The sequence below is a fragment of the Enoplosus armatus genome, chromosome 8 (assembly GCF_043641665.1).
Source record: "Enoplosus armatus isolate fEnoArm2 chromosome 8, fEnoArm2.hap1, whole genome shotgun sequence".
In the NCBI taxonomy this organism is placed as follows: domain Eukaryota; kingdom Metazoa; phylum Chordata; class Actinopteri; order Centrarchiformes; family Enoplosidae; genus Enoplosus; species Enoplosus armatus.
In genome coordinates, this window is record NC_092187.1 from 7,654,004 (window position 1) to 7,667,529 (window position 13,526).

Genomic DNA, 13,526 nt, shown 5'->3' on the forward strand with positions numbered 1-13,526 from the left:
TGTCCAACTGGGAGGATATCTTGGGATCGACCTTGAGTATCCTGCAGGGATTATGTATCCCATGGGAACCTCTCAGGATGCCCCTGGAAGAGCTGCAAGATGTGGCTGAGGAGAGGGACATCTGGGCTGCTTTGCTTGGTCTGCTGGCACCTTGACCCAGACCAGTATAAGTGGTGAAACATGGATAGGAACGGAGGATGATTCCTGTGGTTTTGCATCTTTTAATTATGAATCATGTAGCTACATCAAAGTCATCAATTTCCCACCTGGAGGTGACCATTTGCTTCCACTCAATAGCTGTTCTGGAGCTTTCAATTGTAGCACACAATCTTCCTCAGCAGAGTTTTCCATTTATGACTTCCCGGTTTCAAATTTTGACAACAAACTTGGTGAATGCAATTGTCGATCAACGCTATTTGGCTGTCAACTCTCAAATCACTGATGTCAGATCACCCTTAAATGCGGTACCAAAAAAGACTATACAAAGAAGTTTGTGTGAACAACTGCATTGTTATGCAACAATAAGATAATTTCAAAAGTAACACGCAAGAGTCCACAGCCATGCTAGCAGCTCTGTGAAGCTGTTCTTAGACACAGCAGTGCTTTGAGCTAAATACTTACATCAGCATGTTAACATGCTCACAGTGACAATGATTGTTAACATGCTGATGTTTAGCGGGTATCTTTATAGCATGCTAACATTTGCTAATTAGCACCAAAATCAAAGTACACCTAAGGCTGATGAGAATGTCACTAGTTTTGCAGGTATTCTCCTAAAAGTATTAGTATTAGTGGTCATTAAGTATTGGACAATTTAAAAATGTTGTACAAATTTCATGGCAATTCATCCAATAGCTGATATTTTGGTCTGGACCAAAGTGATAGACAGACTGACATTGCAATCCCTAGAGCTTTGCCGCTAGGATGGCTAAGAATGAGACAGTGTGACATCTCAAGGACGTTTCAAGTCTCTGCAAGTTGATTTTCATGCCAGACAGAACTGAAGAGACACAAATTGCTGCATCAACAGCTACCTAAATCAATGAAGAATAGATCAATCGTCAAAAAGTGTATGTACTCTTAATTAATAGGCTTGATTTGGTGTAGTTCTAATCCAGTATTTTTCTTGAATTATTGTCCATGGGTTGAACTTCATGAGTCTTTGCACCCAGAATCTGATGAAACAGTACTATTTCATTTTAGAAATACTTTGTAGGTTATTTTTGCTGATATCTGTTTTCTACCTGAGCATGACACAGCACTGGACCAGGAAATATTTTCACTGCTCACTCTTCCCTCAGAGATTTTATATACACCAGTTTCATGCAGCTCCAAACATTCAATCAGTCCTAAACCCACAGGTTGACTCAGAAATGTCACACAATTTGTTATTACTGCAGTATTATCAATCAAAAAGCTGAAGGGTACGAGCTGTTTATAGACATTTTTTACAATCAATCCCAACTTTCTTTTTTACAGCTGTTCTTTTCAAGGCTATCTAAGCAGGGTCGAGCCGCCTGGCGTCTCATCCTCCACCGAAGAGACAGCGGCAAGAGGATCAGCGGCACAGCTGACCCTCAAAAGGTTAAAAAATCTGATTTTCTACTCTCTTGTAAATGTAACCAGTGACTCATACCACAGTGCCTTCAAACCTGGTTCCCACTTCTAAACAGTTTCTGGGCAAATGACCAGTGCTATCAAAGAAAAAAAGCTTTGATTCCCATGGCATATTTATTGATCATAACACTGCCTTTTGATATGTGCTGCTAGGAGGGAAGCTCTCCCCTGAATATCAATGAAGTCCCGCTGACAGACGGATAGAGTGAGAATATCATCAGGGGCCATTCATATTTCATATTTCATGTTTTTCTATTGCAGCCTATTCTCTTCTGTTGTGTTCAATTCTGCGTTGCACTATTCATTTTCTGCTGTGTTATTTCAATCTTTTCACAGTTCTCCTCCTCTCCTCGCTCACCTTCCCTTGCCCCACTAATGTTTTGTGTGTAATCACGGAGCTTGCCACAGTCAGGCAGAGGCAACCAGAGTTGTAGGAAACATAAAAACCTAATTCCCCTTGTCCTTTTTTCAAAGGATCAAACGCCTAAAGCAATGATCAAAAGCACATCCTATCCTTTTTTTCCCTTCTGTGTGTTTTTCCTTTGCATTATCATTCTGGTCTTCCACTATTGATGTAAATGTAATATATGAAAACATACAGCCTCACATTATCACGTTGTACTTGTAGAGAAAAATCTATATACCATACATACATGTTTCATCCAACTCTGCTATGATGTGATAGATAGATGTGGTAGTATTTTTCTGTAGATGCTGAGAAATTAAATTTCATATAATTTCCAATTTGACTTTTATTTAATTACAGCTGTAAAATCTCAGTTATGCTTCACTACTGCCTGATGCATCATCTTCACATCCATATTCTGCACATTATGGCCTTTTTACAACAGTTGCCAATGCATGTGTCCCAACTAATAAGTCATTTACATTTATAAACACAAAACAAAAAATGGAAAGAATTGAGAAAACTAGCCGTGCTTTATATTGTACATGTTTGATCCCACAGATTGCTTGTCTTAAAGTGACAGTCCACAAGACTTTATTTTACTTGCCACCCTAGCGGTATGGCTCAGGGGATGGCAATGTCTGTCAGTTGGTCCACCACTTTGGTCCAGACTGAAATATCTCAACAACTGTTTGATGGATTGCAATGAAATTTGGTGCAGACATTTATGGTCCCCAAAGGATGAAGCGTAATGACTTTGGTTATCCCCTGACTTTTGCACCACCAGCAAGTCTAAGTTTTCACTTATACTGAAAAATATCTCAACATCTACTTGATGGATTGCCACAAACTTTTTTACAGACATTCATGGTTCCCAGACAACAAGCCCTGGAAATATTAAACCCCAAAATACGTTGTTTGCCCATGTCCTCTAGAACGACAAATAGAAGAGCTTTCTGATCTGACACCCCACCTTGTCTGTGCCTTCCAAAACCATTACAAAAAGCAACACAGTTGGCAAATTCATTTGTGTGACAACACTATGGTGACAGTTTGGTTAGATTAAGGCACAAAAACCACTTGATTAGGTCTAGGGATAGATCATGGTTTGGGTTAAAATAAGAACCTTTTAGGGGACCTTCATGATTCAGGTGATTAAGGAAACAAACAACAGCACAGCACCTAGAGGGCTTTGCCACTTGAATGTAAACATATGGCTTTATGGGATATTTGCTGAATCGACTGGTGTTGCCATTTAACTTCGTAGGACAGTTTCTGCCCAGACGATGTATGGGGGTCCATTAAATTTTCGTCGAGCCATCATCTGGTTGACATTTTCATTTGTCCGGTGCTTTGGATTATGACCGGATGCCTGTAAATGTAATGACATTCCCATTAACATCAGCTATATTTTGTGTTTAATGATATTAGCAAATGTTAGCATGCTAACATGCTAAACTAAGATGGTAAACAGTATCATTGACACTAGCATGTTAGCATTCTCATTGTGAGCATGCTAGCATGCTGATGTTAGCATCTAGCTCAAATCGCCACTGTGCCTTTACAGCCTCACTGAGCTGCTAGTCTCGCATAGCCAGACTTATAATCACACTTTGTTTTAGCGCTGCGCCAGCGCTGGAGAAAGGTCTGGCTGAACCCTTTATCATTCTGGTATAGGGGGAAAACACTCTTGTTTGTATTTCTTTAAATCGATCACAATCATCTAGGGTGGCGCTAAGCCCAGGATGCAGCGACAGAGCCCTTCCAAACAGTAACACGCAGATAGCAGAAGGGGAGGAGAATTCAATGGCAGACTTATACCCACAGCCTACATCCAATGAGTTAGACTACTGAGCCGCCAACATGGCTGTATTAGTCTTGTTTTATTGTGTCTCCTTTGGTTTTAAACTGTCATTGTTGGGCTGTTTCCTGCACTGCACTCTCCAAAGATCATCTGTCAACTTCCTCCTTGGATTTTGTTACTGTGCTGTTTTCTTTCTCTGTTCATTAGTGTTTGCTATTGCCGCTCAAGCTAACTTCCCAGTTCTTCTGTTTATTCCAAACAAGCTGCTGTTGTTTTCCTTAAACATAAAACTCTTCACTTGCTGTGCACCACAAAACCTTATCCAAAAACTCTACCTGACACCAGGATTTCAAATGTAAAAGGTTGAATCAGTATTACTGCGATCAGTTGGTGGTATCACTACAAACGCCTGACTTGATAAATAATCAGGGGTGGACTGTTACAGTGACTGATATCTCTGCCATGTTCCTCATATTTGCACTTGATCTGTGAAGGGCAACCTAGCTATTTGTTGTAATGAACCCTGGCAAAGGGCACTCCAACGTGTCCATTACTGCTCTAAAGTGACGTTTAAGATGTGAAAGAAATGGAATCTGTCTGCAGCCTTTCAGTAGTGTAGAGTACTCTCGTTTTTGTATGCATCCATATTCCTGTTTGAAACAGCAACTGAGAAACTGCAGAGCATCCCAAAACTTTTACATCAAATCTGTTTGTTCACCAATTCAATGCTGAACATGCCTGAAGTCACTGTATATCTAATCTGGGAATAGCTTTGGTATTTGTTGGTTTAACACAACATCAGTACTGTAGTTGTGGGGGTTAAAGCTACAGTTAGGGACTAAATGCACTATGGGACGTCAGCCAATAAACCGACGACCCGTAATGCATCATGCCCTCAGTGGATCTTCAGTGGGTCCCTAAAGATGTATAAACCCATGAGTGTGTTTGAGGTATAAAATAAGATCTGGGGGCGCTGCAATGGAGTTGTCAAGTTTTTCATGAGCTCCGTTGTTTCTTCCCTAAAATATTATTGTTATTATTTAAACTACTACACCAGTTTTTATTTTTGGTCTGAACATTGAGCTAAACCCGTCAGCATATACTTATTGTGTTTGCCGTCCATGAAAATGAACGAAGGAAAGCTGAGAGGGTGGTCATCCCACAGAATATGTTTCACGTTTGTTTCCAGAGCTGTCCACCGCAGCTCGAGACCCAAGCCCTGCAGCTGTGGCTGCATATCATCATAGCTAAGCTCCATAACGGCCGAGACCTACGATTCTCTGCCTCAGCCGTCAGAAAGCGCCATTTCACTACCAAGTGGGCCAAAGAGTCTCGATATTTCCAGACTACACAGTCAAGGTGACTGCGTGGTGACAGGCCTTTAATATGGTGAGGAAGAAGCTGACAGATGCTGGAACCAAGTGCACGCTACGCTTTCCTGCCAAGCTCCATGTTGAACAAAACTCCAAGGTCAAGGTCTTCGACTCTCCAGATGATGCAGAACAGCAACTACTCTTAACCAACGACCATGGTGTGAACCAGTGGGCAAGGTTTTGATTTATGTTACTGAGAGCATCTGTGATTGTTACACCATTCATGTTGCACACTCTAATTTTTGAGGTGGAGTTGTATATATATATATATATATATATATATATAAATATAATATTTTCAAAACCTGATTCAGCACTAAAACGAATGGTCCTGAATAATTATTCTAAGACATGATTCAAAGACAAATCAAGAGGGTGCTGGGTGTCACAGATACCTCGATACGCATGCCATTTCAAAATAATCATAATTTCATACCATGTCAAACGGATAATGTTTTCCACAGTTGGGCTTAAAAAGGCCTGTCAACAATGAAGACTTTTATGTTGACAAACATCTTGCCTCTTTTAGCCAGTTAATAGATACATTCAGTCTCCGTCATGTTGAGACATCTTACCCAAGCAGCATGCCTTTTATGAATACATGTCTCTAGCTCCCACCTCCAAACACTTATCGATATCACAGTTGGTCACGCTCTTTAAGAAGAATATCTCCACTGAATATCTCAAGGATGCATGGGGCGAGGAAACTGGCTCTGAGGTTTCGGGAAAAGGGTTAAGTCGAATTAAGGATTGTTCTGTCAATGCTTCAGCTTATACAATTTAAAAGTATGCGCCATGTACACTATTCAAAGGTCAAGCTGAAAAAGATTTATCCCTCTGTTTCCCCTAAATGTGACAAATTATTTAACTCACCTCTTCTGGTCATGCCCCAAATTGCATGCAAGTCCTGGGAGAAGATATTTCAATGGTAACTGTAATTTTGCTATACCAGCCTGTTCTGAAAGCTGCTTTCAACTACCGTATGACAGTCAACTGGTTCTCAAGTTTTGCATGGTTACAGCTAAACGGGTTATTTTGAGGGAATGGAAATCTTCTTCCCCTCCTTGTTATAAAACATGTCTCAATGATATGACGCTTTGTGGATTATATTAGGAGGTATGGTGTCTAACAAGTGCATTTTTGTCATGCCTGTGTCTTGAGAAACATTGAGTACCCCACACTTGCTCTGAATATCTACAACTAACGGACTCTATGTGCATCTGTGTTCATTTATTGTCCCTCCTGGTGACAGTTCTAGGTTTCCTCTGGCTCCTGAATACTTTACTGGACAGTAGCAGTGGGTATGGCCTACACAGCTTATTTTGGTATGCATGTACTATATACTAACACGATTATAATATACTTTTTTTTTGGTGGGGGGGGGGCATAATGTCCTTGTTTGTTTCTTTTTCTTGTATGTGTATTTTGCATATTGGAAAAAAATTAAATAAAAAAAGAATATATCTTAATAGATCTGGATCTGGATCTTGGATTGACATTGACACTTAGGCTGTCATCAACATGAGGAAACTCTCTCTGATCCTTTCTTCACACACCTGCTGCTTTTTTTAAACTCTCGTCATCTTTATCCAAGAATTTACTCTCATGTTTTTTCTCCTTCTTGCCTTGTTTACGCCTCCTTCCACCCATCTTTCTTCGCCTCTTTTACGATTAGAGAGACCGTCAATTCGACGATATCATCATTAAATATCGCCACTGTGCTTTAAGGAGCGAGCTGTCGTTGTTTGTGGCATAAACATGATAGATTCACACAATATCCAAGAATGCTCAATCTAGTCCGCCCATTGTGGCCATTATGTAGCCTAAAATTTGTCATTCAGGTGGATGTCTGTACTTCTGTATACAGTATCTCGCCAGTCTGACACAACCTCATGTTTACTTTGTGAAAACATCCTGTTTCTGTTTGTACATGCTTGAGAGTCAAGAGTTGTTACTTGTGAGTCCAGCTAAACCACCCAGAGTTGATTTCATTCTCAAGCCTTTTTACCAGTCAACATGTAGCTGTTTTTCCTGTTGACAACTGTCTATTGCTTTTTTCAGAGAAAATTGTGCCCATTTGCTTACTCAGTTCCCTTGAGGTGCTTTCAATCTAATTCGCTTTGGTCAGTAAAGCTGCCACAGTTTGACAGGTTTTGTGTCGTCTTATTGGCCTACATTAAAGTAGCAACATCCGAACTCGGTGAGGTTTCAAAGAGCTGTCTCCGTCATTTTTGTGCCATTTAGCAGCTAAGAGCCAGATATTTCCCTCATGAAAAGTGTCAATGTTGTGTTCTCAGCTTGTTTCTGCGGCCCTCAGGTGGCCACAAAAATCCGTCATTAGCGAAGTTAGCACGCATTAGCCCGGAGGGCTAACGGGGCTTGTTTACTATAATACTGAACATCGCTGTCACCCTGAACAACACTGTCACCCTGGACATCCCGCTGAACCCCGTTCAAAAATCTGGCAGTTTAATAAAGCGTTGCTTTATAGTCTATATGAAAAAAAGGAACGAATAGTCGAATATTCGTATTGAACAGCCAAATCCAATTCAACTGACAAAATTCTGAGCCTAGAAATCACCAAAATTATCTAAATTTGTGGAATTATGGAATAATCTAAACTTGTGCATCGATAATTACATAAATAACGCCTTGAATTCATTAATAGTCAACTGTTAAAAACTCAGAACTCTGGCGTTCAACCTAATTGTCATGAACATATGAAGAACATGTCAGTGACATTTCTCTGCCCGGTAAGAAGTCAAAAAACGATTAGCTCTGGGTCATTTAAACATTCTGGTGTGTTTTACTGGCTGACGTCCCACCTGTCTGGTGTTGCAAGAGTTTTAAAACAAACCACTTTTCGAGTGCAACTTCAACCACGTACTCTGTTTCACCTCTCAGTCTTCTTTATAGTGCTATCCATCTTTCTCTTTCACTCTATTTAACGCTAGTTTATTGAACTTTATTAAAGCAGGCGGTTCAAAACAAACCCATCTGACTTTAATGGCCTAGAGAGGAACAAATGATCTGTAACAGTAATTTTACTTTAATTTTTTTTGACAGGGGGGAGGGTCGGGGGGGTCTTCCGTCTTTCTTTTGCATCTTCTCCTCCTGTTTTTTCCTCCCACATGTATTCGCTCCTCCTTTTTCTCACCTCTCCATCTTTCCCTCCCTCTCACCAGCTCCAGTCTTCTTTCATATCTTGGCCTTTTCTGTTACACCCCCCCCCCCTTTCTTCTCCTCTTTCCTCCCTCTTGTGTCCTCTGTCACTTCCTTCGCCTCCTCTCACCTCTCCTTCCTTCACCTTCTCCCCTCTCTCCCCCTTCTTACCGCCTTACACTCCCCCCCCTCACACACACACACACACACACACACACACACACACACACACACACATACTCCCACTTCCCCCTCCTCTGCCCGGCATGACGTGGGACCAGATCAAGGAACTGTGTTGCCGGGAGTAACAGGGATTGAGAGCGACGCGTTGGAATGCAACTCCAGCTGAGCCCCTGAGAAGAGGAGGAGGAGGAGAAGGAGGAGGAAGAGGAGATGGAGGAAGGGGAGATCGAGAGCAAGTATTTCCACTTCATCCCTGTTTCTCCCGAATTCTCTCTCTCGTCCTGTGTTTTTCTTGTCCTATTCTCCTCTTTTTTTGTTTCACCTCGTCTTTCTGTGTCTCTTGTCTGTGGACATTTATGCCTCTTCCCTTTTGTTTGCCCTCTGTCTCTGAAAAGAGGGTGCCATGCTATTCTCTGCCTTTATCCATCTTTTCCATCTTGCAGCTCTGTCTCTCCTTCTCTCTGACTTGTTCACCTGTCTCTCTCCTCCTTTTTGTTTAACCTTACATCACATGCATATAACTTGATTTGGCTTCTCTTTTCTTCGTCTGTTCTTTATTTTCTCTACTTTCTTGTCTGACTTTGGGGATTCTGTTTCTCAGCTGCACAACCAGCCAGCCTGTTTGTCTGGCTGTTCACAGTGTAAATGCCAGTGAAAGCGACGAGGGGGGGGGGGGGGGGGGGGGAGTGAGGGCAAACACAGGGAGATGCAGATGGACACACACTCAAACACACACACACACTCCCTCTCTCTCTACTTTATCAGCAGAATGAAAGTGCTTTCTGGCGGTATTTGAATGAGGCAGAAAAGAGCCCTATTCAACCCCTCTGCCCGGCTTTTATCAACACAGCGCGTCACTGAGGCGACATAAGCCTCCCCTCCCTCACACCCTCAGTCTGTCTCCACACACACACACACACACACACACACACACACACACAAGCAGAGGGAGGTCTCCTGTTCAGGTATGATTCCCCCTCCTTGCTTTTTTTCCTGTCCCCTTTCTCTCATCCCTCTTTTTCGTTGGCTCCTCCTCACTCAGGGGCTTTTGTTACCTCACCCCCCTCCTCCTCCTCCTCCTCTTCCTCCTTCTCTCCTTTTCCACCACACCTCCCTCCTCTCTCTCTCTCTGTCTCTCTCTCTCTCTGTCTGTTTGCCTCTGCCGCTGAATGGAAATACGCACAGATGCGTAAAGGGGCGATCAAACTCCACACATCCACCGGTGGCAGCGGCAGCATCACCGACCCCTTCTCTTCGGACAAGAGGGCTGAGCAGGGGACAAACTGCTTTTTTTGTGACAATTGTTCAGAAGCGATCAGAAGCTCAAGCACAAGCCAGGAGCCCACCTGTTTGAAGCCGGACCCTGTTTTTGCTCGGATCACCCGGCGGGGCTCGGGGGCTTCAGCAGCCCGGCCGGAGGACGCAGGGAGTGCGGGTACAGAGGCGTAGGAGGACCCGGCCTCCATGGATGCTCGCTTCTTCGTTTCCCCCCCCCCCCCCCCCGAGCGGCTGCTGCTGGTCTGTGGCGATCCAGAAATAGCAGCAGTCTAGAGGTTGTGTGAGGGAGCGTCTGATGAGGTTAAATTGCGGTAGTTATGTTTTCAGCGACGAATTTGCCCATTTGTGTGATTTTTGTGTGTGTCTCTCTCGTCGCCTCTATTTTGAGTTTTCCAGCTTTGATGCCACTTAGTCTGCCGGAGTCGTACTAATTAGCGGCTTGATTGACAGCTCGGTAATTGGATTTATTTCATATCCGCTCCTTGAAGTTGTGAAGCCGTGAAGCCTCTTAAAGCGCGACAGGAATGGTTTCTGTAGCTCTATTTCTGTAGAAAACAATAATAACATACCCACTCTAGACTTGTAGGGATTTGGAGGGGGAGTTATTCTAATTTTAATGCACTCACTTGCCAAATTTTCAATCCTTTTCCCAGTCATTCCAGGAGCTTATTAGGCCCAAGAATGCAGGACAAAACAGGCAGATGAGAGGGATTATTCAGTATTTCACAAATATTTTGCACAAAACACAACAGTCACAGCATGAATGTCCCTCTGGTTGAATCTCTAATCAGTCTTAAAACCCACTTTGTCAGTTTATTTTAAGTCTAGTGATTCAGGAATATTCCAGAAACAAGTGTCCATATGTGGCAGCATGAGGAGGTTGTCCACACTGTCAAAGATGTGACTCTTTATTAAAGGACAACAAGTTCTGTAAAACATGTGAAACCATCGCTCTCTCTCTCTGGCAGGTTTTGATGAAAAGGTGTTAATCTGGTTGAGTTTGCGGCATGTGGTTCCTATCCAAGAGGACAACAGGTGACACAGAGCTGATGGAGTTGACCCCTCCTCTGAAAGAGCAAATTATGTAAAGGGAGTTTTTTTTTATTTATTAAATCCTAACAGTTGGATTTACACTGACACAAAATGGCTCATTCAATGTTTAAGTCTTTGTGGCAGAGATGTGATCTTTTTACACGAAAATAAAAGTTACAGCTGTGTTTAGACACTCAAACACTCTCATTCTAATACACAAGAAGAAAATCATGTTTGAATCGAATTTATTATAAAGAAATACTCACCATGCAGGCTACAAAGTTTAGACTATGTGCAGAGCGTATCTGGAAAGTGTATGTTTCAAAATAAACTGAACCAAAATCTATTTGTACATGATATAGATTTGAACTGTATTTGCAATACTTGCAGATACTTGTTGCCAAGGAGGAAATTATATCCCAAATGACCCAAATATATTTAAAATGAAAAGGTATGAATGCATCTGTAGACACTCTTTGTAACATTTCTGACAGTAGCTGTTTATTCTGTAAGCATAGGCACCTGTATGAGTGTTTCTTTTTCTTTCTATTTAGGTTTAGACATCCATGAGGGGACCAGGTATGTGGATTCTAGATGACAACACTTGTCCTACTGTGCTATCAAAGTGTGTTATTTGTGTCCTCGGAAAAGCTGAACGGAGGGAAAGTGATGTACTTGTGGTGGAGTATAATAAATAACAATATCCAAAAAGGGACTTTCTGTGACTGCACCATCTAAAACATGGCAGTGAATGAAGGTTAACAAGTCAAGATTCTTTAACTTCTCAGGTAAAAACCTTGTACATCATATACCATCGCAGGTCTGCCTGATCGTCGGGAGCTGCTCAGTTGGAAATCCAGCCTCTCTGGGTTGATGTCACACCTGCTGCCACACCTCGACAGCGAGTGGCATCACTCTCGTGCTCTCCCTCTGGCTGGCACATCTGTCTTCTGTTGATCAGTCCTTGGCCCACTATGATGCTGTATTCCCAGTTTACCCAGTATGCAGGGCCCAATGTCGTCTTCTATCAGCTCTTTGTCTTTCTCTCTGTCTCCTTCGCCTGCTGTTAGCCTGTTTTCCAGTTTTCAGGCCCCAGGAGGTTTTATATTAATGTCTTCCCATCTATCATCTGACTATATGTGTGTGTGTGTGTGTGTGTGTGTGTGTGTGTGTGTGTGTGTATTTCTGTGTCCTTGCTCTTAAAATCCAGTCTTACCAATGCCCAGTGCGCTGTATGGCTTTTTATTCCTATCTGACTGTACTGATGGTTCATATAGGGATGGAAGCCATGCACCGCGCTGGGAGCACAGCGCACTGGACCATGGACTCGAGCCCTGTCACCTCACACACACACACACACACACACACATACACTCACAACTATATGTATAAGCACACTCTCAAGAGCCTACATGCTCACTGAAGGTAATAAATGCATGCATACATTCAAGAGACAGTGAAGTGAAAACCTGTCACACAGCCACACAGAAATATGGATGCACATTCACTGCACACATAAACATGCATTCATTAATGCGTATGCATGCAGTAGGTATGCATATGTATGTGTGCATGCTTTACACATACACACACTCAGGACAGAACTGGTCCCCTGGTCCCACAAGGCCCCTACTGCAGCGAGTCAGTCTGAAGCTGTCTGACTGTATCGGCTGACAGACAGCTCTCTGAAGTGAAACACACACATCTGCCACAGAATCCCAACATGATCGAAAGGGATCACAACAGAGCAGGGTAATGGAAATTAAACTGAACTGAAATTAACCGATTTGATTTGGACTGAAGAAGCAGAAGTCGCTGCAGGAGAATCACACAGACGAGTCGCAAAATGACAAGATAAAGAATTAATTCAGTCATGGTCTTTTACCCACTTGATTCTTATTCAGGGTTCCAGTGGGATGAAGAGAGTATCCCAGCATGCACTGGGTTGAAGGCACAGAAACTCCCAGGAAATGGTTGACACAGAGAGACGACTATAGCCACATCTTCACATCTGTAGTCTGAAGTCCTCCTGATATAGTTGGGAGGAAGCCCACGCAAATGGGATGTGAATCAAATTGAGGATCTTTTTGTTTTTGTCCCATAAAAAAAACAATTAACTTCACAGAATCATATCAGTGAACAGGCGGAAACATTTTTCATGAAAAACATGGGAAAAGATTGGAACAAAACAGAATTTTGTTAACCCATAAAAGGTGAAACATTGCACCTCTATGATGTGAAATTACCTACTACTGTACACATTCATCACTTAAATGACAAATAAAATAGAAATAGATTAGATAGACTTACATCTGTTACATCTGCTTCTGCTTCAGATGATCTGAAATCGTATTGATGGAAACTTATAGTAACCTATTACCACTTATTTTCAGACCTGGCTACTAAGCCAGGTGATTTTGCCAGATATTTGGCCCGAGTTGGGGAATAGTCTTGTGTTCCTGTGCACACTGTAGAATCCATCCACTGTCATACTAAGTAAGTACATAAGTAAAATGTGCACAAGAATCCATAGATTGTATTATTTTCTCATTTGTTTGAGAATTCCTTTATTTAAACACATCCATCTAGGCAAAAACAATAAAACATTCATATTACAAGAGAAAGTGACACGAATCACTGATATATAAGAAATTAGAAGAATCAGTATTGA